The following is a 22,489-nucleotide window of genomic DNA, read 5'->3' on the forward strand; positions in this document are numbered from 1 at the left end:
AAAGATATTTTGTGTTGTGAGTGCAATTCATTCTTTTGCGTTCTGGCACATGCTGCACGACTGCAGTGTTTGCAGAATGCCTGATTGCAAATTGCGCACATTCAAACGCACAACGAACGCGCGGCGCAGCACGCGCAGCTGATGCAAAAAAAAAAAGCGCCCGGCGCGCTGCACGGCGCAGCACGCGGAGGAGGGTCGAGGGGGTCATAAAAGAAAGGCAGAGGGAGCCCGCGTACGCAAACAACAAAAAGAGAAAAACCCGGAGCGCGCGAGGGTGCTGGGAGAGGAGGCGCGGCTGGTGTTAGTGTTGCCATGACGACGCATACCGTGTGCACCGCCATTCTGCCGTTCGAGTCTCTGAATCCCAGCCACCAGGATATTAACTGAAGGGACGTTTGGCGCTGCCAGCGCTGACGTCATGAATTAAGGCATCCTATGGGAGGTATACGGAGTAACCTCCCCCTGGTAGTGCCTGGTGAGATTTCTCCTGTGCGTGATTAAACAATAAAAACTTTGTTCAAAACGCCGTTGATTGATGAAATAAACCAACGAAAGACGCCAGATGTTTTCTAAAAGCAAAACGAAAAGACGTCAGATGTCTCTAAAGCAAAACGAAAAGACGGCAGCTGCTTAACGAAAGACGCCAGATGTTTTCTAAAGCAATGGTTTTCTAAACAATGAAAATTCACAGCGTACATGTAAAATTAAAGTGAGCTGCAAGTCGTCATAACTCTCATCGAACCTTTACTATAAACGCGCCCGATCTCGCGTCGGTGATGATGTACTGGGCAGAATTCACGGAAGATTCACGGTTTACCGATGAACCTCCGCAGCTTCGCCCACTCATCATCATTCACTCCGTGGATATTTCATTCATTCATTCATTCATTCATTCATTCATTCATTCATTCATTCATTCATTCATTCATTCATTCGTTGCTATGGCTTTCGGTTATTTGGTTGAACCTGCCGCTTGCTTGGTGAGCAATTCGTGGCAGACATTTAAAGGCACCATTCCAGGCATTTTAACTTCTTGCAGTCGTTTGGTTAAAGGATGAAATCGAAAGTTAATTTCCTTCTCGTGGCACTTTTTATTCTTTAGGCTATGGCTAAAACGATTTCGGTAGATAGCAGAACTCTGCAGTACAACCAGATCCAGCGCGGAGTCTTTTCAGTATGACTTAAGGTGGGCGCGCTGTCATTATTCGGCTCCATGGACACGTGAACGTGCCGTGCTTTGTGCTTTGCAGTATCAATTGGTAGTCAGGGACAGCCGCATGCAACCCTACGTAGTATAGTACAATGTACTTTAAATCGTTGGCCTTTTGTTCCAAACACAATGTGCTTGGTGTACACACGATGAGAGGCAGCTGGCTTCGTAACTCGCTCATCTCAACACAGTGGGATAGTACACTAAGTCTTGATTTTAATGCGAGAGCAACTGCATTACTCATTGTAGGGACCTTCAGTGGGCAAAAAGCAGTGGCAGAAAAGCGGAACACAAATCACGCCATCTTCGTGGAGCACCCACGAGGTTGTTTGGAAAGCGAGCGTTGAAATATCTCCTTGCTTGCGCGTGCGACGTCTAACATCGATATGCCGAATAATGTACATGAATGGATTAAGCGAAGGTATAAGGTAGAGCAAAACCGTTTCATTTTTTTTTCGTTTATTGAGGACGTACGCCTCCGAGCCTAAATGAATATGTTAGTGAAGATGTCTAACTCCGCAGCAGCAACCTCAAAACCGCGCCGCTTGCAACAGCTGACCCGTCTCACCGCAACCGCAGTACACTCCTGGGAACCATGTATAACGACGTATGCACGCTGAACGATGACCGCGAATGCTGGCACGGCAAATCTTTTATCATCATCCGTCACATGAGCGTGCTTTGCCCTTAGTTCCCTGTCACGTTTGCTGCTTTCCTTAGAGCCACGCGGTCTCATTAACTATTCCATCTCGTCAGTTTCGAACCTAACCAGCTCCGCACTGCTTGCAAACATTCTCTTTTTCTTTCGACAAATCTGCTGCTAACGCCGCTTGCTTGGCAAGAAATTCCGTCTTCTAACGGTGCGTGGATTGAAACAAAAGAAAACAAATAAATGAGCTGTGCTTTAACGTTCGCTATCTAAGTGCAATGCTCCGAAAGCGCGTACATCATATAGCGCTGTATCAAGAAGAGAAAAATGAAATATAACGGCCCGGCACTGTGCCGTTTCACTTGCTCGCTGCCCTGAGCTATATTTTTACGACCGTGCCGGTTCCCGCTCAGTGCGCAATAAACACCGTCATTACTCCGTATCTCTCTCTCTCTCTATTGCTCGTGACCGCGCGTCTCGTTTCAGTGGAATACAGAAACGCACCGCATCATCCGCTTAAGACTAGGAATAGAAACGTTAATGTCGATGCAGCTTTCACAAAAGTCCTTTGTGTTAGACCACGAGCAGAATAAATCCTAAAGTGGATGCAGACATACACTGGAAGTTAGTCCTATTTGTCATCAGTGCATGGGCGTTCATAAGGTTGCCACGCACACTCGTGTCGCGTAGCATGACCCTCTTTGGTCTGATATAGAATATTATTGCGGGCCAGATGGTGCATGTTGAACTGATGAAAACGGCGCTAGGACGGGACACAGGAAGCAGCAACAGACCAAGCGCTGGTTGTTGTTAGTCGGCGCTTGGTGCTTTCAAAAAGCGCTGTTTCAAAAAGTGTCTTTGATTATAGATAGATAGATAGATAGATAGATAGATAGATAGATAGATAGATAGATAGATAGATAGATAGATAGATAGATAGATAGATAGATAGATAGATAGATAGATAGATAGATAGATAGATAGATAGATAGATAGATAGATAGATAGATAGATAGATAGATAGATAGATAGATAGATAGATAGATAGATAGATAGATAGATAGATTCCGATAACCTCTATAGACCTGCGTATTGATTATTGACGAATAACGGTTCATTTAATTGATCGATGTGTTTCATTGATTGATATCCTGTACTTGTTTTTCCTGACTTCAATGTCTTCTTTGACAGCTAGAGCGTATTGTTGATGGCTTTCAGCTGCTGATATCCAACAACCTCAACGCAAACTGGTGTTAAATATTAACAAAAGCGAAAAAAAATATCACTACGAATAGGACAAGAAAGACCACAGACGAAGTGCTTCGTCTGTAGTCTGTCTCGTCTCCCGTGCCCGTGTTTTTGTTTTGTTTTTTAACGCAGTTATTATGATTTAGCATGCATCGCCATCTCACCCAGAAATAATTACTCTCCTAATTAGCAAACGGGCTGCACGGGCTACACGAAAGAAGAAGTTAAACATGTATAACTTGGTTCGTCCCACAATCAAACACTCCGTGAAGAACCAAAATACTCCACATGCAAGAAACATACTGGAGTCGCGTGGCGTACACACGACATCGCGGTCGCTTATGAATGTGCCCCGAAGTGACCACAGGGCCCTCGACGTATCGATCGTGCTTGATTACAGCGTTTCATATGTCTCGCTAAGACGTCGGGTGCCTTAATAAGAAGAAAAAAAAATTGATGACCCGGCTCATGTGCTACGTCTAGATTAAACGAGAGGAAAGGAGCTCACGCTGCTAGTAGGAGCATTAAGAGGTCAGAGATGGCTATCAGTCAAAATCACAAGCAACGTAAAGCGATTAATCGCAATCTAAATGCGCTTAACTACGGGCCTGAGCTTACATACAATGCATCTAATCTCGACGGTAGACTTGAACCGCCCATACCAAAAACGAAGACGATGTAATGGCAAGGATATCAACGCCAAATAATAGGTGTTCGTAATGTGTTGTACTAAATACAAGACACTTAATGAGAGACAGAGAGAGAAAAGGCAGGCAGGTCAGCCTGGATAGAAGCTGCTGATTCTCTACCCTACACTAGGAAAAAAAATGAATTGAAAGGAATTGAGTAGAAATGATGTACACATTCTAAGCGAAACTTATGGGAGGTCGGGCCGGGAGAATTATAATGTCTCTGTTATGCTGTTTGAGCACATTTGTATAAGGTTTAATGGACGTACTTGCAGCATAGAAAATCGATCGGACGTGACGAAAAGAAATCAAGACAGGTGCTTACAAATACAGGCGACTATGTCCCCTCCTCTATTCCTGTGGTTTTACTTACCTTTCTTTCGTTTCTTCTTTATTTCTTTGCTTCTAATATGTCAAATCAGATAAACGAACTAGTCCAGAATTTCGCTTTAACGAATGTTTTAAGTGAATGCACATGTGTAGCTCTTCCTTGCTATTTTTGGTCATTTTTTTCTTTATACGGTGGCAAAATTCGCCATCGTGCATCTCAACCTAGGACAGAACGTACCAAACAAGCTCGACTTAGTGTACTGTCGCAAAATGTACCAATAAAAATTTTCAATAATGCCTCGACCGACTTCGGGTGTCACTACTGATTACGTCTGTCATCCCATGAAGGAACAAATAGTGCATAGCATGGAAGGACATACCGGTATATAACGAGAGATAAAAGACATACGAATTAGAGAACATTGCACCACGCGTAGTGTTACGTTCGCCACATATCCGATGCATTTCGGACAGCAGAGAAACCGACTCCTAGAACTACAGAAGAGTGCTACACCTCTTTCAGCTTCGCCGTCTTTAACGTACTATTTATTTGCTCGAACATGCGTGCATTGCGAATGTGTGTGTTAAGGTATTTAGCCTTCGCACAATAGGATACGACATGATATGGTATCATATCTTTTGAGTTATCATCCTTCCAACCGCCATCGCACACTGAGCAGGGACGACATGTTCCTCCTGGCAAATGCGGGAGCAGCCACCTGGCAATCTGCCAAGTACACACGAAATTGTTGCTTCCACTTGATCAGGGCAAAATGCGACAGCCACGACCGAGGCAGATATTTTCGAAGAAATTGTGAATATTCGATCACTGTTCGAGAAACTGGACTTAGGATAATGCAACGGAAATTGAAGTATTGTTTAGTTGTTCAGCCATTGGCAACATTGAAGCCCAAAAGCAAACCGTGTCGCTACTCAAACACGCCGCGTTTCATTCAATGAAAAGAAAATTAACTTGGTTCTTCCAAGCGAACTTTCATGGTAGTTAAAGTGATAAAAATCTATCCTCATACTGCGCGTACTTCTCTGCTCAGTGTGCTTAATAATCATATGATAGCTCGGTGCGTAAGGACCCAGAAATTATATGATTACTTCTCGCCTCAGCGCTGCTCCATATATTTAGCAAAGCAATGAATGAAAGGTAAATAACGTTTCGCCCGTGGAAGGGCCTACAGCTTATATTAGCATATGTCGAAAATTTAGCTTCTGTAAATAAGTCCTGCTTGTATGAGAGACAATACGGAAGCGTAGGATTAACACTGGCTCAGCCAGCCGCAGTAGTTCGTCACTGCTATTTTCGTAACATCGAGTACCGTGAGCAGCGAATGCGGCATCAACGCGTTCGTATTCGTGTACTGATAGATGGACCACTGCTAACTTCGGAGACGAAGCTAGACTTCGAGATAGACGGAATGGACTCTAACGTCGTCATTTCAAAATAAATAGGTTTAGTCTTTGACTCTCTGTGAACGGTAAGCGTCATACGCGGTCAATCGTTGCTGGTGCGGCAGAAAAAGATACGCCAATCCCGTGAGCTCTGGAAACCGGTGGAATTGATGCCCTCCCGCATATTGTCAGTAAGTTGTTGCTAGCGCAATTTAAAAAAAAAAATAATAATTTTCAAAAGGCAGTTTTGTCATCTCTGTATTTTTGTCTTGCCTTAAGGAAGGACACTTACGTCCGCTGATGAGTAACTCAGGGGACGAATCGCTACTCATCATTACCGAATTGGACAAGGAAAGCATAACGGTAGGTCTGAAAATTAATATGCAGAAAACTCAAGTTATGTGCAACAGTCTCGGAAGAGAACAGCGCTTTGCGATAGGTAACGAGTCACTGGAAGTGGTAAAGGAGTGCGTTTACTTAGGACAGGTAGTGACCGTGGAGCCGAACCACGATACTGAAGTAACTAGAAGAATAAGAATTGGGTGGAGCGCATTCGGTACGCATTCTCAAATCATGAATGATGGTTTACGACTATCCTTCAAGAGGAAGGTATATAACAACTGCATCTTACCGGTAATTACCTACGGAGCAGAAACCTAAAGGCTTACAAAGGGGATTCAACTTAAATTGAGGACCACGCAGCGCGCAGTGGAAAGGAAAACGATAGGCGTAACCTTAAGGAACAAGAAGATAGCAGAGTGGGTCAGGGAACAAACGGGTGTTAAGGACATCTTAGTCGACATCAAGAAGAAGAAATGGACATGGGCAGGGCATGTAGCGCGTAGGCAAGGTGACCGTTGCGGTCATTAAGATTAACTGACTGGATTACAAGAGAAGGCAAACGCGTGAGGGGGCGACAGAAAGTTAGGTGGGCAGACGAGATTAAGAAGCTTGCGGGTATAACGTGGCCCCAGAAAGCACAGGCCCGGGTTGAATGGCGGGACATGGGAGAGGCCTTTGCCCTGCAGTGGACGCAGTCACGCTCACCATGATGACGACTTGCGTCTTTTACGAGCGGGTATCTTCTACGCTATACTGCTAGACGCTGAACCGTCCGTTACAAGCAGGGATCTTCTACACTAGAAACACCCTACAATGTACCAAATAAAGCGTGCACGCGGCACAAGTACTGCCAGATACTGTTGTCGTTATTTGTGTTTGTTTTTAATTTGCATTAGGACGGTATCATTAAGGCTTCAAATAAAAGCAGCGCAAGAAACAGATGGCCAGTCAAAAATAAGGACACAGACAACAGCCGTGCAAGTATCAGCAGATATAGAGCTTGTTTGAACTGTCAAGATCGTAAAAAGCGTGAGCAAACGAAGCAGTTCTTATTATCATCTCAACTTCATGGGTATTTTAAGCCTTTGCAGCGAACGTAGACGACACACCGCGTCGATTTTCTTGTCGCGACATGACTTCAGATGTCAGGCGTTCGCAGATGTCTCGCCTACCGATTACAGCGCCAGAAGTGGCACTGTCACTAACGTGACAAAGGGCATTCTCTCAAACAGCCGTCATTTACTTCCTTCAGGGTTTTCTATGTAGCGGTATTGTCACTTTCTTCTATATTTTATTAATGGTATTCGTTTTCTTATATCGCATCGAAACTGTGGAACACTTTAACTGATCGCATCACGTTGTCCACGTCTTTCTGTTTACATGAGCAACTTCTTGCCGTTCATCTGCATAACTTGCGAAAGTAACCAGGGTAACGAAAAAAAACATGGCTGATCCCTCGTCATAGGAATCGGTATAACACGAAAGTGAAACGTGTCTTCACAGATGTAGTGCTTATTGTGTAGTGATATATGAAAGCTTGTACAATGTCTATTCGTGTTTGGCAGCTACAGCACCGTTTGACGTGGATGCACCCGTGTTGACAGCATGTCTCTATCGCGACGACTAACGCCCATGATCATGATTAAACCGTTGTGGTAGCTGACGGTGTGAACATATATTTGGACACAGCGAATCGGGAATCCCGCGTAAGGATGATATCAACAAGTTCATAATCAACACTGGTACCCGGTATGCACTTCTTCAAAGAGAGAAACGGCATGGTGTGCGCTTTCTAGTAATGGTAGCCCACGCGTGTGCTCATGCATACATAACACACACTGCGCTTCAGAAACACGGGAGGTAGAGGTTAGTAGCCTGAGCCGCAAAAGCGTGCGTCCCGCTGGCCTCTGTCTCGCAGGCGCTGCTCTCGCTCCACCAAGGCACGACATTCGCCCGTCGAAATCGCGTCCTTTCCGCAACGCATATTGCAGCAGTTTTGTTAGTCGGTGCTCTCGCAATTGAAGCAGTCGGCGGCGGAGAAATCCCGTTGGTACACATGGAAGTTGCACTACTCCGATGAGCCGACGCACGCTAACACGAAGCCAAAGGCAAAGAACGTAACTGCGTCAAGGGTGCCTCGGCGACGCCAGCGCGGCCAGTCTACCTCTCTAGTATCGAGACGCTTTAACCATGACCTCCAATATCGCGTGCAATCTCGGAGTAAGCGCTAGTAAGTGTCAATCGTGAAGCATTACTTCTTTTCACATCTCTCAGACGGCGGCACCGCCCCGCTCCGCCCCCCGCGAAAGAGAATGTGTGAAAGATATGAGGCGCGTTCGCGCCGTGTCTAGCATCTCCCGAGTTAGCTTATACGGTAGGGCGACGGGCGCTTGCCGTCGCGGCCGCAACGGTGTGGGTTCGATACCCAGCGGGGTATCTTTTTCTTTCTCACCCGTTGGCGTCCATTTTATCAACGTCATATCCGTGACGGATGTACTTGGTGGACCCCGGTATAAAACACTTTCGTGTTTAAAAAAACACAGAACGTTTTGCATGCATTTGCAACGGAGCGATTTGAACACTCGCATTGGTTTGCCTTATCATTCAATAGTAACACTCCTGTTAAAAACGGCCCCAGGAACGACCATTCAAATGATACTGGGGTCCCGCCCGTATAAGCGTAATGTGTCATTATATTGATTGATTGATTGATTGATTGATTGATTGATTGATTGATTGATTGATTGATTGATTGATTGATACTGGACATTCCAACACAGGATAGCATACATATTTTGTGGCCGCGCTAACATCAACATATAGTGAAGTATAGAGATGACTTATCAACAAACCTACGCAGCCACCCTTATTCGCTGAAAGAACTCCCGCGTGAATGCCAGACAGAGTAAATGAAACCGCATTCAAGATTTAAAAAAAAAATGGTAGGTGGCATTTGTATATAGGCCCGCTTTGCCTAATCCACCGTAATGCGCCGGCAGACGTATTCACTAAAATGCATGTTACGCTATATTTGTTCGTGGAAGACTATTCCAGCCAATCCGGAATCTGCGCGTATCATTAGTGAAGTCGGCTGGCCAATAGCAAAGAGCCCTTACGAACTTCAAGCTTGGTGAATGCTGCCTCAGAAGCCCCTGGACGCAGCGCGTCAAGATAAAAGGAAAGGGTGCGACGACGAACCAAAAGCCTCGTTTAGCGCGTTAAGTGATTCAGCTCGGCCTCCAGTTCGAGTCGTATTCATCAGCGCGCCGGACGTGTCAGGCGTCTCCCTCGACAGAACGACGACAAACCGCGTCAGGCGAGAATCTAATCAGGGCGCACGCGCTTTGACGCTCGCTTTTGGAGCTCTGCGCGCGCCACTTGACGCGATTGCTGGAGGAGGCACACGCCGAGAGCCGCAACATCTCGCTTCCTCGTTGCTCCCTCGTCACGCGCATTCAGTCGCATCGTTGTCACCTACTTTTTTTTTCTCTCTCTCTCTCTCTTTGTACAAGACCTCCAGCGACATTACAGTGCCTCCCCGTGCATGGCTATAGCTAATGGATGGAATAAATGTTCTTCTCTTGCAGACAAAAGAAAATTGCTGCATATCGATTGATTCATTCCCACTACTCACGCGGCAAACACGTCCCCGTCTCATTATTCTTTCCCCAAACGACATCGCACTCTCCTCCATTTTCGCTCTCTCCGTTTGATTCCATCGAATGTATTCCGAGAGAAAGCTGCCGTTGTCGACGGCTGCATGGAGCAGCAAAGAAATTGTATCGGCGCGCAGCCAGACGTCTCGAATTCGGTAAGGCACGGAGTTGCTGCGTACCGTAGGAGCACCCAGAGCGATGAATCCTGTGCATATAGCCTTCAATTTTACTCACGTACCTAATACGCGCCCCTTCATTTCCGGAGCACGCATTTGAAGTGAGCCTCCTCACGTGCATATTAACTAACGCATTCGAATCAATGCGCTGGTTAATTATTGGGGAAATACATACATGAAGAGCTGATAGAAGATTAAAATGTGGCAATGTTCAGTGAAACAATCGGATGAGTGCCTGTTTCGTCTAAGCTAGCTGTGGTATGTATCAAATATCAAATTTCAAGTATCAAGTATGTCATGCGCCCTGAATTGATTTGAACTTGTTCATGGCGCTGTGATTTCAGAAGATATGAGGATGCTATCCGAGTCGTGTGTGCTACGGCCTTATCGATGCCCACGCAACTCTGTTGTCCGCTGCTGAAGGCAGACTAGGGGAACAAGCCATAGTTTTGTAACGTTTCCCGGCAACAATAGCGAGAGTGTCGCATATGAAGAAAAAGAAACATTTACACAATATTAGGAATCAAAGGTAATCGCGTATGTCATTTCTTGCGTTAACATTGGGCCTCCTTCACATCACGGAGCATCGCCGTCAGTCACCACGGAGGCGAACCGCGGTACAGCCGAGATTCACGCGTCGCGGAAGTGCCCCGTACTGCGGAGTCGCGCGTTCAGCCGTGCTCGTGAGCGCCTGATTCGCGGAGCGCGCGAGAGGCGCGCGCGTGACCAAGAGCCCCGCGAGACTTCCCTCGAGAGCATCGGAATGGAGCAGGGAGCAACTTACCGTCTGCCGTCGATGCGGCCGCTCGACCACGGAATGCGCCATCTTCCGCAACTCGGATGAAACCTCCCTTACTCTTGCCCCCTTCCTTCGAGAGGCACCCGCTACCCGTTCTCCCCGGGACGCGCTTTCCCCTCGTCGTTCGACGTCGCTCCCTCCTTTCCCTAAAGGGGACACGTGACCCGGACTGTTTCCATGGTAACGGGAAAGGAGAGTCGGTGATGGGGAAAGCAAGAAAAGGCGCGCCGGGCTTCTACCCGCCTTCAAATTGATTCACGCTGACCCTCCTTCACGCCGTACGCTACAGCCGGACGGTCGGCGAAGGGGCGGACGGGCAGGCGAGCGAGCAGCATCCCAGACGCATCCTGGCGTGCGGTTATTAACGCTGCCTGTGCAGCCGCCGCGGGAAGCGCGCGTTGCTGATGCTCCCGACAACTGCTGCTCACATCAACGCGTCTTCCCGTCGTGCATAGGTAGATGCGCGATAAATGCCGCGCCACCCGCCTCCTATTTGTCTTTATCCAAGTGTTTATACAAGGGGTCTCGAACTCACCTCACCTAGCGGGCCGCAGTCACGAAATGAAGTCCCGCGAGCGGGCCGGGACAGTGAAGAAGGTTGGAACAAGAGGAGAGGGGGAAGGGGGGGGGGTACGAGATGAAAGAAGCCCTTTTTCATATATCATGCATAGGTCATTTTTGAAGGCGACCTAAAAACATGCGACGAGAAACCCATCCGTCGGTCTTGCCTGCCAAGCAGAAAAACGTGTTGGAGGGCGAGTTGGAGCTTGTTAAGAGACATAATGCAGCGCTAAAACACAATCACTAAGAAGAGGAACACAAGACGACGAACACAGGATACGTCTTGTGTTCCTCTTCTTAGTGATTGTGTTTTAGCGCTGCATTATGTCTATTGCCTACCAAGGTCATTTCTGGTGCGGACCGCTATTCACTGCGGGATGAGGGCTCACGAGCATACTTTTAAGAAAAATGAAAGCATGTAGGACGAACAGTCATGTGCAGGCCGGGCCGCTAGCGAAAGGTCCGCAGGCCGTGTGCTTGAACCCGTGTGCTTGAACCCTTTTATCTCGAGTATATGAATGAATAAATTCATATACAAAACAGTATAGTGGAGCCGCTCGGTATGAGCAGTAATTTCGACTAGCTCGGTTTCTTTAACGGGAACTGGAAACACAGCACCTAAACGGGTTTGAATTCCGCCTCCTCCGAAATGTGGCCGCAGCTTTCGGAAGTCGAACGCGCGACTTCGCGCTCAGTAGCGGAATGTCAAAGCCGTGCACTGCAGCGGGGGAGCCTTGGAAAGAGAGCACGATTAGACGAAATTCTTCTTTTGAACAGGTGTTTTGTCGTTAGCCTCACGTGATCTCCAGTGGCGTTAGCACTCATAACGTCTGAAGTTAAGTCAAAGCGATTCCCTTGCTAGTAAACGCAACACCTAGCTGCCCTGAAGCAATCACATAATGATTACTGTAGTAGTGGCTGTTGCGGTGGCCGTTACGTCTCCGTGCAACACAGGACAGCGCGCCAGTAGGATCGTTGCGTATCCGTGTACGACAGACTGATAGCTCGTGCACTTCCCTAACTTAAAAAATATTTCAGGCTAACCACACGTAAGAGGACCGCATCGACTATCGACGTTCGAAGAGCCCCAGAGATGCTGACGAGGCGAGTAGACCGGACAGCGCTTTCCGTATGATCGCATTCATGGAGAACCGCGGTGTCTGACCACCTGTGTTTGACACTAAAGCAACAGCTGATGCATAACTACGTCAGGAGGACAACGCGTATGTTGCCGTGTTCCAACAACCACGCTAGACGTCAAAGCAGTCGGCTATGGCAATTTCAAATCTCGTTCCTATTATAAAGAAGGTGGCAAAAGAAAACAAAGAAGACAGTTTCGCATAGGCAGCAGATAATTAAAAAGCTATGCTAGCTTCTGTACAATCCAAACAAGACGGCGGGAGCAATCGAGAGCAATCCTGTTTTGATTCCACCATTCGTTCGGCATCTTAGCTCTGATGCTGCACTTAAATGTGGAAAGGCTCTGTGCAGCGTGCCATGTTTACGCATACAATTTTGCACATTCAGTTAAGCAGAGCGCCAGCGTTCACACTCTTTTGCGCCTAATTGCGAATAACGGTTAAGTGCTTAGACTACCGACGGAAGAAAGGACAGCTCGCAAACGCCAACTTTCTCGCCCATTCGGTTTCTTGCGTCTGTTGAAATAACTCTAATAGGTCCCCGATTTGGCTGTGGATCCGACTAGGCCGACAATAACTAATGTTAAGTCTCCCAAGCGGGTGCAAACCAGGGTACGAATCACCGCTTGCGAAACGAGGCTACGAAAACCCAATTACCCACCTTTATTCCAAAGTATTAATGCGGAGCCGACGCAGTCCAATAATTCAGTGCTGGAAATTGGCCATTCTGAACGCCAAGGCAGGAGTGTACACGGCTACCTTTTTTTTTTTGCGCACGCCGTGGAGCTTTTAAAAACTCAGCCAAAAGGGAGTCTTACCTTTCCATTCAAGGATTTGTTTTTTGCTTTTTCAACCTAAGCATCCGACCTAATTAACGTCTTGGCGTGGGAGGTTCAAAAGAACAAGTTGATTTAATATGAAATAAAGCGTGTTGCCCATACTTTTTTAAATCTCTATTTCTGTGCATTCAGTGGGGAATGGGGGACCGGCGCTTTTTCAATACAGGTTTTCTGCGCCTATTCAACGTCCAGCACGGCAAGCTAAACGTGGGAGTTCTGCAGTCGTTCCGCTCTTTTCAGCTGGGTCCAATCATATCGAGCGCCATGTGGGCTTTTTAAAGGGGAAATGAGTGTTCCACTTGCGAATCCAATTTCGTGTAGACGGTGAACGGCAATTTCATTTGGTATTTCGATGAGTTACAAGCAGTACAGAAAATCTAGCGTGGGCTGTTCTAATCATATATACATCTGGGGCGCCTCCAACTAGACGTTTCTTTTGCTTGATTTCATTCAACGCGCGTCCGTCTGGTCAACGCTATTCAGGCGATAACATACAGCTGACAAATAATAAAACCTTATAGGAAATCAAAATGATACATACTTCATTTCAGCTACGTTATGTGTTGCGAAATTACAACGCCAAACCATAATGTCGCTGTTGTTCCATGGGGTTTTCAACCAGCGCCCCCAATGCGGAGATTGCGCTGGAAATAACCCTTTCCGTGACACTCGCACACTCACGTAGCCGCTCACCCGCCCAATCCTTCATTCACATAATCGTATATCATCACACACTCACTCACCCATCTAACTCACTCACACACACACACTCACTCAATCGCTTCCTAACTCATTCACATACTCACCCAATCGTTCACCCAATCAGTCACTCCCTCAAATGCCTATTCCCTTATCCAATGACTCACTCACCTGCTCACTCACATGCGCAAGCCCTAACTCACAAACACCTAACCGCTCTCACTTACTCGCTCAGTCAATAAGCCACTCTCTCACACACTCAGTCACTTACTAATTCATTAAACTATTCACTCACTCACTCACATACCCAACTACTCAACCACCTCTAAACTCCCATACTCACTCGACCACACTCTTAATCAGGTCCCGCTTAACGTGCTGGATATAGTCAGGAAACAGGACATTTTTCGTCTGGTTTCCTTGATATAGCCACTCCCTCACACACTCACTCACCAAATCTCTTCCTAACTCACCTATCCACTCGCACAATGACTTACCCACCTACCCACAAAGACCCAACGACTCACACACTCAATCCCTCACTCACTCGCTCTCCCAATCCCACATTCACTCAACCAATTACTCAGCCACGCGCAGCACACGGAGGTAAGGAGGAGGAAAGAATGTCAGTGTGCATGTCCTCCCTCTTGCTTCACTCAGTTCACCCGTTGTTGTCGTTCTTTTCCTCCAGGCGTAATGCCAAGAACTCGACTTACTATAATCAATCAATAGATTATGTCTGAGGCTGTTTCCAGAAAATGGGACGCCGCTATACTCGAAATTAAGCGATCAACGGGTGCAGCAATTATGTCTCTGTCATTCTTACTTCAAACAGCCACTATCACCAACGCGTCTACCTGTTTCTTTGATCTTATCCCGTGCAGACAAGACACGCCCTCGTGCTTCTCGTTGTCAAAGCATCCTTTGCGTAAAAAATTCGCTCGCTGCGCGCCGCGACATCACTCATGCAGCACGCAGCCATTGGTGATGGAGGGCTTTGTACCTTTGTGTACGGGGCTTAATTACATCCTGCGCCGTTTTGGCCTGGCTCGACTCCGATAAGTGCACACGCACGTACGCTTGTCCTAATTACTCACGCGGACACGTATAGCGACGTAGGAGCGACCGAATGTTTTATAAATTGGACGCGATGAATGTCCATAACGAGTCGGAAAAAATATTGATAACGCGTAGCGTTATCGATAAAAGATAGCACTGTGACCGAGTTGCCTAGCTCTTCAAGAGGCAGCTAAGAGAAAGGAAATACGGAATCAAGCGGTCGACACAGCACAAGCGCTACATGTAGCATCCAGTGTGTCTCCTTTCCGCAATCGATTTATCAATCAATCAATCAATCAATCAAAAAAATTATTTTTCCATGAGACATATGGGGCCGACGGAAAAAAACATAAGCCGCGAGAACCACAGCTCGCATCGTTCTTATGCTTTAATAGAGTTACTTATGGTCTTGTTAAGTTGTTATGAATCTTTCGGGCACTACTAATACCTACTCGACCTCTTCAACCAGGATAACAATAGCCTGTGTTTGCTCCATTTCAGCTTCAGGGCAGCAAGCTATAGCTTAAAAGTTTCTCCACCGAAAAATGCCCGAGTTGATTCCCGCTTTCGTTCGTCCTTAACGCATCAGAAGCAATTTTCAACTAGGGCCAGCTAGTCGCGTGCCTCTAATTCCTCTCATGAACAAGTTCTCGCGCTTAACGCTGTAGAGGTGCCATCGTCGTGGCTACACAATCCCGTCATATCCGCCGCTGTTTTCGTACGCATGCACGACTTTCACGGGCACCTACGCACACAAACACACGCACACACAGAAGAAGACAGCGCTGCAAAAATATACGAAGACGAAATACGTTTATGTTTCTATACACTTACTATACAACACTTGCCGGCAGGCATACTGTCCCGCGCAGCTAGATTACCTCACTGCGCACGCGCAGCGTTCGCGCATCTTTAAGATAAAAAAAACGCACAACCAGCGCATCGCGCAGCACCAAGCCACGGGCACCGTCCGAGCCACCGACGAAGTCCGCAATACATGGGGACACACATTGCCAGTCTCTTCCGAACCGAACACTTCCGACTCGTATGACACGTGGCTGGCGGCGGCGGGGTGTCAGCGCAGACCTCGGGTCACCCTGACCGGCCCTTGGCGCGCAGGCTGTGCCCGAAGGTGTGGTTCCTGAGCAAGATGTCCCGTGCTCGGGCCAGCAGCGGTCGACCGAAGGTCCCCCGGAAGTCGTCCATGCAGATGTCCCACACGGCGATGCCCCTGCTGAAGAGGAGCAGGTGGGCCTTGCTCTGCAGCAACACGTCGTCCTCGAAGCCCACCCACTGGTCGCCGTTGACGACGTACGAGCACTGGGCGACCCGGTCGAACTGGCGCGACCAGCTCAGGTCGTGCGCGAGCATCTGCTCCAGCTCGTAGTGGCTCAGCGTGCCCGGCTGCCGTGTGAACAGGCCGGCCTTGCCCGGACCCGCCGATGGGTCGCCCGCCTGTGTACAGGGGGAAAGAGCATACCAAGGGAAACTTTCCACATAAGTTCTAGCTAGTAAGAACAACATATTACGAAAAAAATGTACAATAGCGTGTGGCCTAGATCAGTTCTAAAATATGCAGAACAATGGTTGGTTTCAGTGTGTTGTACATAAAGCAGTGTGTTCCACATATTAGTGTCTGGATAATGGTTCCTGTCGAATGAGTCGTCGTACGTCTCCTTGCAACCGCCTAATGACACTGAACTAATCCGTACTGCCTTACCGATGTTTGCCAGTGCATTATGCAGGGATAGCGGCGAGTGTACGTTCATTCTGTTATGCGTGTCTAACGTGCTCGGAGATATTCGCGCAAGCGTGAGACGCGTAGAGACGCGCAGCCAAGGACTCTGGAGACAGTGTCGTGACACTGCATACGAGCGCGACGCGTATGCGTGTCGCAATAACCAGTCGACGAGCTGCGCTCTCGGTGACGAAAGGAAAAACTCCCCTCTTTATTGTGCCGGTCGATAATATACACTCCGGGGAACATCACGTGGTTAAGGTAGCTTGGCGCACACAGGTGTCGCCCCGCTATCTGTTCTGACGTCACACGCCGAACACGGGCAAGCGGTACCAGCACATCCCCCCTTTTTATTCCAAGCACCGGAACATGCGCACATACATGATAGAGAATATCTGTTGTACAAAACAAAACAGAATATATGTTATACAAAACAAAACACCAAACCACTACTCATCAATGCCCAGTCGTATGGGCTTCTTTACCACTCTACCAAACCGCGTTACAATGGGAGTGGGTTCACTATTGGCCACAACGCGAGTCGGAGGCACCGCTGAATCTGTTGCTGTCGAGCCATCTGGGCTACGAGCCCTTTGTGCCCCGCTTGGCTCCTCCGAGTTTTCTGGAAATTCGTAAGTTTCCGTGTGCGCCCTTTCTTTTGGTAGACGGTTAAGCATTCTCCTGTTTCGGCGGAGGACCACACCGTCGTCTGTTCGCACTACATATGACCGCGGTTTTGGTGCTGGTTCGAGGACTGTGGCCTTGGATTGCATGTCTGTCACCCAGACCAGGTCCCCTGCTTCTAGCTTGGAAAGCCGTCTGGCACGATGGCGTTGGTTGTAGTAGCGGCACTGCCGCTGCCTGACCTCCTGGTCGCGGGCCACGACTTCTTTCGGGCCGCTTTTTACCGGATTTCGATGACGCTGTAGCATTGCGACTCTTGTCCTCAATCGCCTACCCATAAGTACTTCAGCAGGACTGACTCCAAGAATGCCGGGCGTCGCCCTGTAAGCCAGCAATGCCAGGTAAGGGTCTTTAGACTTTAGAATGAGGTGCTTAACCGTCTGAACCATTCGCTCTACTTCCCCGTTCCCCTGTGGGTGCCTCGGACTCACGGTGACGTGGCGAAACCCGTATGACACCGCGAACTGTTCAAACTCGGTGGCCACGAACTGAGGACCGTTGTCTGTCACCACACACTCAGGGATTCCATGCCTAGCAAAAATATCTTTCAGTCTATCAATGACCGTTCCAGACTTTGTGGAGGGAAGATTGACTACCTCAGGGTACCGTGAAAAATAATCCACTGCGACAAGGTATGCCTGGCCGTTGATTACGCACAGATCTACTCCCACTCTCTCCCAAGGAAACGATGGCGTTGCGGTTGCTATCATGGGCTCGGCCAGTTACTGAGCATGCTGTGCGCAAACAGTGCACTGATTCACGAACTGTGCCAATTCGGTGCTTAACCCTGGCCACCAGACAGAACGTTTAGCCACACTGCGACAACGCCCAATCCCCTGATGCCCATCATGCAATCTGCGCAGCACATCTGTTCTTAGAGATAGTGGGATTACCAGCCTTGTTCCTTTCAGCAAGAGACCATCAATCATATTAAGGCATGCGCTATCTTGCCAGTAAGGCATGAGGAAAGACGGAACATTCGGTTTCCTTGGCCAATTGGCCTTACACAGCCTGCGCAGGTGTTTACAAATGGGATCATTCATTTGACATTCTCTCACTCTAGACAAAAAATTGTCGCCCGTTTCCAAGCCAAGCAAACACGCCTTAGAGTATGCTGTGACATCTGACACACACAAGCCCTTTTCAAAATTGCTGCATGCAACTGGAGACCGCGAAAGGGTGTCGGCTGTGACTAGCGATTTGCCGGGAACGTACTGAACACTGAAAAGATAGCGCATTAGTCGGAGCCGAAAGCGTTGAATTCTCGGGGGCATATCATCAATGGCCATCTGGCCTAGTAAGGACACTAAGGTCTTGTGATCCCTTTCGAAGGTAACGTTTAGGCCACGGATGTACTCGTCAAATCTTTCGACTGCCCACGTCAGTGCTAGCGCTTCCTTTTCTATCTGGGAGTATCGCCGCTCTGTGTTCGTGAGGGATCGAGATGCGAAAGCTATTGGTCTACGGTGGCCGTTTTTCTGCGTTTGAAAAAGTACAGCTCCCAGTCCGAAAGAGGATGCGTCCGCTGAAAGGACGGTAGGAAGTGTTGCATCGTACATGACCATACACTGCGCAGAACAAATTAGCCCTTTCAGCTCGTTGAGCGCCTTTTCTTGGTCACGCCCCCAGACCCATTCGCTATCTTTATGCAAAAGAGCACGCATCGGAGCAGTAGTCTGCGCCAGGTGAGGCAAAAAGCGACCTAGGTGATTAGCCATGCCGAGCAAGCTTCTGAGTTCGGTGACATTTTTCGGGGCGTTTAGATTTTTAACAGCGCTAACCTTTGCTGGATCAGGCTCAATTCCATTCTCATTCAGAATATAGCCCAGAAATTTCACTTTGTTAACGCCGAACTGGCACTTTTCCTTGTTCAGAGTCACGTTTGCGCTAGCCAGGCGTGACATAACCTCTGCTAAACGTTCGTCGTGTTGGGATTTCGTATTACCAAACACTAGAATGTCATCCATGACGTTGACAACACCTGGCAGGCCGCATAGGATTTCGGACATCCTTTTCTGGAAATACTCCGGAGCGGACGTAATTCTGAACGGTAGTCTAGTAAAACAGTACCTCCCGAATGGAGTCAAGAATGTAGTTAGTTCTTCACAGTCCCTACTTAGTCGGACTTGATGGAACCCCGAGTAGGCGTCAAGCTTCGAAAACCATTTCGCACCGGCCAGAGAGCCTAATGCTTGATCCACCGTTGGTAGCGTGAAGCGCTCACGAACGACGCACTTATTTAGCTTTGTGAGGTCGACGCATACTCTCAGTTCGCCCGACTGTTTCGTTACCAGGACTATTCCTGCGCACCAATCCGTGGGGCCGTCTACCTTTCTAATTACTCCCATGCGCACGAGTCTCTCGATTTCGTGCTTTAGCTTTCCCACGAGCGGAATCGGCACTCGCCGTGGAACGGTTATGGCATGCGGAATGGCACCCGGTTGTAGCCTAATAGTGTATTCTCCTGGGATTGTGCCTAGACTTCGCCCCATGCGCGGAAAAAGAGTTTCATACCGTTGCTCGTCTGCACTAAGCGCGTCGGCAAATTTGACAACACCTAAAGCCTCTAAGGCTGGCAGCCCGAGAAGTACGTCGCGAAGAGGGCTAACGACATAGCACGTTGACGGACCGTCCTCCCTTTCCACGCAATCTCTGCGACAAATTTGCCTAGAACATTGAGCTTGTTGCCGCCCCTGTAGCACCTCGTCTGCGTTATCCAGGCGGGTGGGTAATCCTGGAAATGTAGAAGGTAGAACCGACACTTCCGCACCGGAATCAACTTTAGCAAGGATAGGCACAGAGTTAATCAGAACATGCACATAGCGCGCTTTCCCGGCCGCGTCAATCGCGCCAATGAAAGTTTCTCCGGTATCGCACTCGACAGCCCAGACGCGTACCTTTCTTTCTGCTGACCCAGCTTTCTTGAGGCAGGCCCTCGCAAAATGTCCTTTGTTACCACAGCAGTGGCACTTGGAAGCTCGGGCCGGGCACGTCGACCTCGGGTGCGCGTCGCCGACGCAGTAGGGACACCGTCCCCCGTTGTGTTGCGGGCGTTTCTGGTGGCCCACGGCGTCCACGACGGCGCCTTGGTCCTGAAGTTCTGGCAGGCCACCGATGTGCACCCCTTCCGGTCGAAGGCTCTGCTGCTGCTGTCGCACGGTTTCCTTGAGGCGAGCCTTGGCCAGCGCCGTAGCCAATGTCAGCTGCGGGTCCATCTGCAAGGCCTCGGATAGTTGAGCGTCCCGGAGCCCGACGATAAACCGGTCTCGGATGAGTCTCTTCTTCATATCTCCGAAGTCGCAGCGGTCTGCCAGCACGTGAACTGCGGTTGCGAACTGATCCACCGATTCTTCTGGCCGTTGTTGGCGTCTGTGAAAGCAGGCACTTTCATAAACAATGTTCCTTTCTTTGACGAAATGACTGCCGAACTTTTGCTTGACGACATCATAACTTTTTGCTTCTTCGCCGGTCAGCCCAAATGTAGCAAAGACTTCGCGGGCTTGGCGACCCATTGTGTAAAGTAGCGTGCGTACCTGGGCCTCTCCCGAACGTTCATTGAGAGCTGTGGCGAAGCGGTAGTCATCGAAGTGGTCGATCCACGCCGGCCACTCCGACGTTTTGTCGAAGTCCAGCGGTGGTGGCTGCTGGAGCCCCGGGATTACCGTTGTGGGCTTGTCTGCAATTTCGTGGGAATGCTGCCGTCCACGGCCTCAGCGAGATAGTTGACCAGTCCACACTTCTGACACCATGTCGTGACACTGCATACGAGCGCGACGCGTATGCGTGTCGCAATAACCAGTCGACGAGCTGCGCTCTCGGTGACGAAAGGAAAAACTCCCCTCATTATTGTGCCGGTCGATAATATACACTCCGGGGAACATCACGTGGTTAAGGTAGCTTGGCGCACACAGTTGTCGCCCCGCTATCTGTTCTGACGTCACACGCCGAACACGGGCAAGCGGTACCAGCACAACAGACACCATCTGTACTTCAGGTGACCATCTCAGTGTTCAGATTCCAATAATTTCTCTCTCTCTCTCTTTCTTTCCCCTCTTCCCTCTCGCTATCGCTCTTGCAGTGCCTCGTGCCAACCAATCAATAACGAAAACAGGCTGTGCACTGCAAGAGAAAAATGGGCTCACCCGTTGTTCGCTACTAAGCCGTCCCTCCAAGTTGTATTTGGTCGGCGCGCCTGCATGGAGGGCGATCGCAGGAGGCCGGTGGAGGGTATAAATTTTAATACCTAACCATTCTTGGGCACGTGCCTCCGTCTGTGTGCTTGCCCACCTGCGATACATTAGTGGTGCAGGCTCTTCTCACATTCTGTGTGCGTGCCCATCTGTGACGTGACACGTTAACAATAAATGGGTCGATACTGGAGAAGGTCCAGAGAGGTTAACGGTTGAGGGTGTCCAGGCCTACCGTATTTGCTGGCTTACTGTTAACACTCGATGAACCGTATTTACTTGCGTGTTGGTCTACCGCATTCACGTGCACAGAATCAGCGGTAGTTATCACAGGCCAATGCCGGCTAGTATTACCTCAATCAAGGCTATATAGCACCTACTGTGCGTTGACTAGCGGTTGCTATGTCTGTTATTATTGGCTAAATTATAGCTAACTACCGGCTAATGTCGGCCTATGATGTCTAATTTGGCTAGTGTGAAATTGTGCTTAAATGACGTAATTTTAGATAATGCTTAGGCCATGTCAGGCATATGTTTTTTTCCGCAAGTTTTAGGCGACATGTAGCTTAGCTGCACTACACGAGGATGACGTTGTAGAATATAGCTAGAAGATTATGTTTGCAGCACTTCCTTGGGGCCTTTTTCTTGTTTTTGTTTGTTTTTGTGAAAACTTTACGCTCGATGTCGCGTGCTCAAAATATGTCCGAGTTATCGTCAACTTACAGTACTTTCTTTGTGATGTACTTAAGGTTGTACTTAATGCAGCTCTTTCTTGATATCTCATCAAATTATTTATTTTTTTCCTGAGAAGCATGCGATTTTCTTTCCAATACTTTTTTTTTTCTCGCAGCAAGGAAACGACAAAATAGCTGCAGTGCAGTATAGCGGATCCTTCAAGCATTAATAGATTTCTTTTTTATAGCTGCGCTCATCCCATCTGTACTTTACCCTTTACGCTTAAGATTTAATATACATATATCACTCAATAAATATTTACTCGACTTACGACTCCCGTCCGGTGTGCTATGCATCTTTACATCTTTCTCGCTTTTTTGAAGAGTCTCAAGGAGAATGCAGCAT

At 48.3% G+C, this 22,489-nt stretch overlaps 1 protein-coding gene across 1 annotated transcript in view; it reads right to left on the reverse strand.

The window, feature by feature from the left end:
- LOC119390373 (ras-like protein family member 10B) overlaps nucleotides 1-10,625 on the reverse strand; it is a 92,534-nt gene extending 81,909 nt beyond the window's left edge. Inside the window, exon 1 of the mRNA XM_037657981.2 lies at nucleotides 10,489-10,625. The gene's annotated coding sequence lies outside the window, so the exon portion shown is untranslated. The remainder of the gene's footprint in view (nucleotides 1-10,488) is intronic.
- Nucleotides 10,626-22,489: the final 11,864 nt, after the last annotated feature.

The sequence above is a fragment of the Rhipicephalus sanguineus genome, chromosome 4 (genome assembly GCF_013339695.2).
Source record: "Rhipicephalus sanguineus isolate Rsan-2018 chromosome 4, BIME_Rsan_1.4, whole genome shotgun sequence".
In the NCBI taxonomy this organism is placed as follows: domain Eukaryota; kingdom Metazoa; phylum Arthropoda; class Arachnida; order Ixodida; family Ixodidae; genus Rhipicephalus; species Rhipicephalus sanguineus.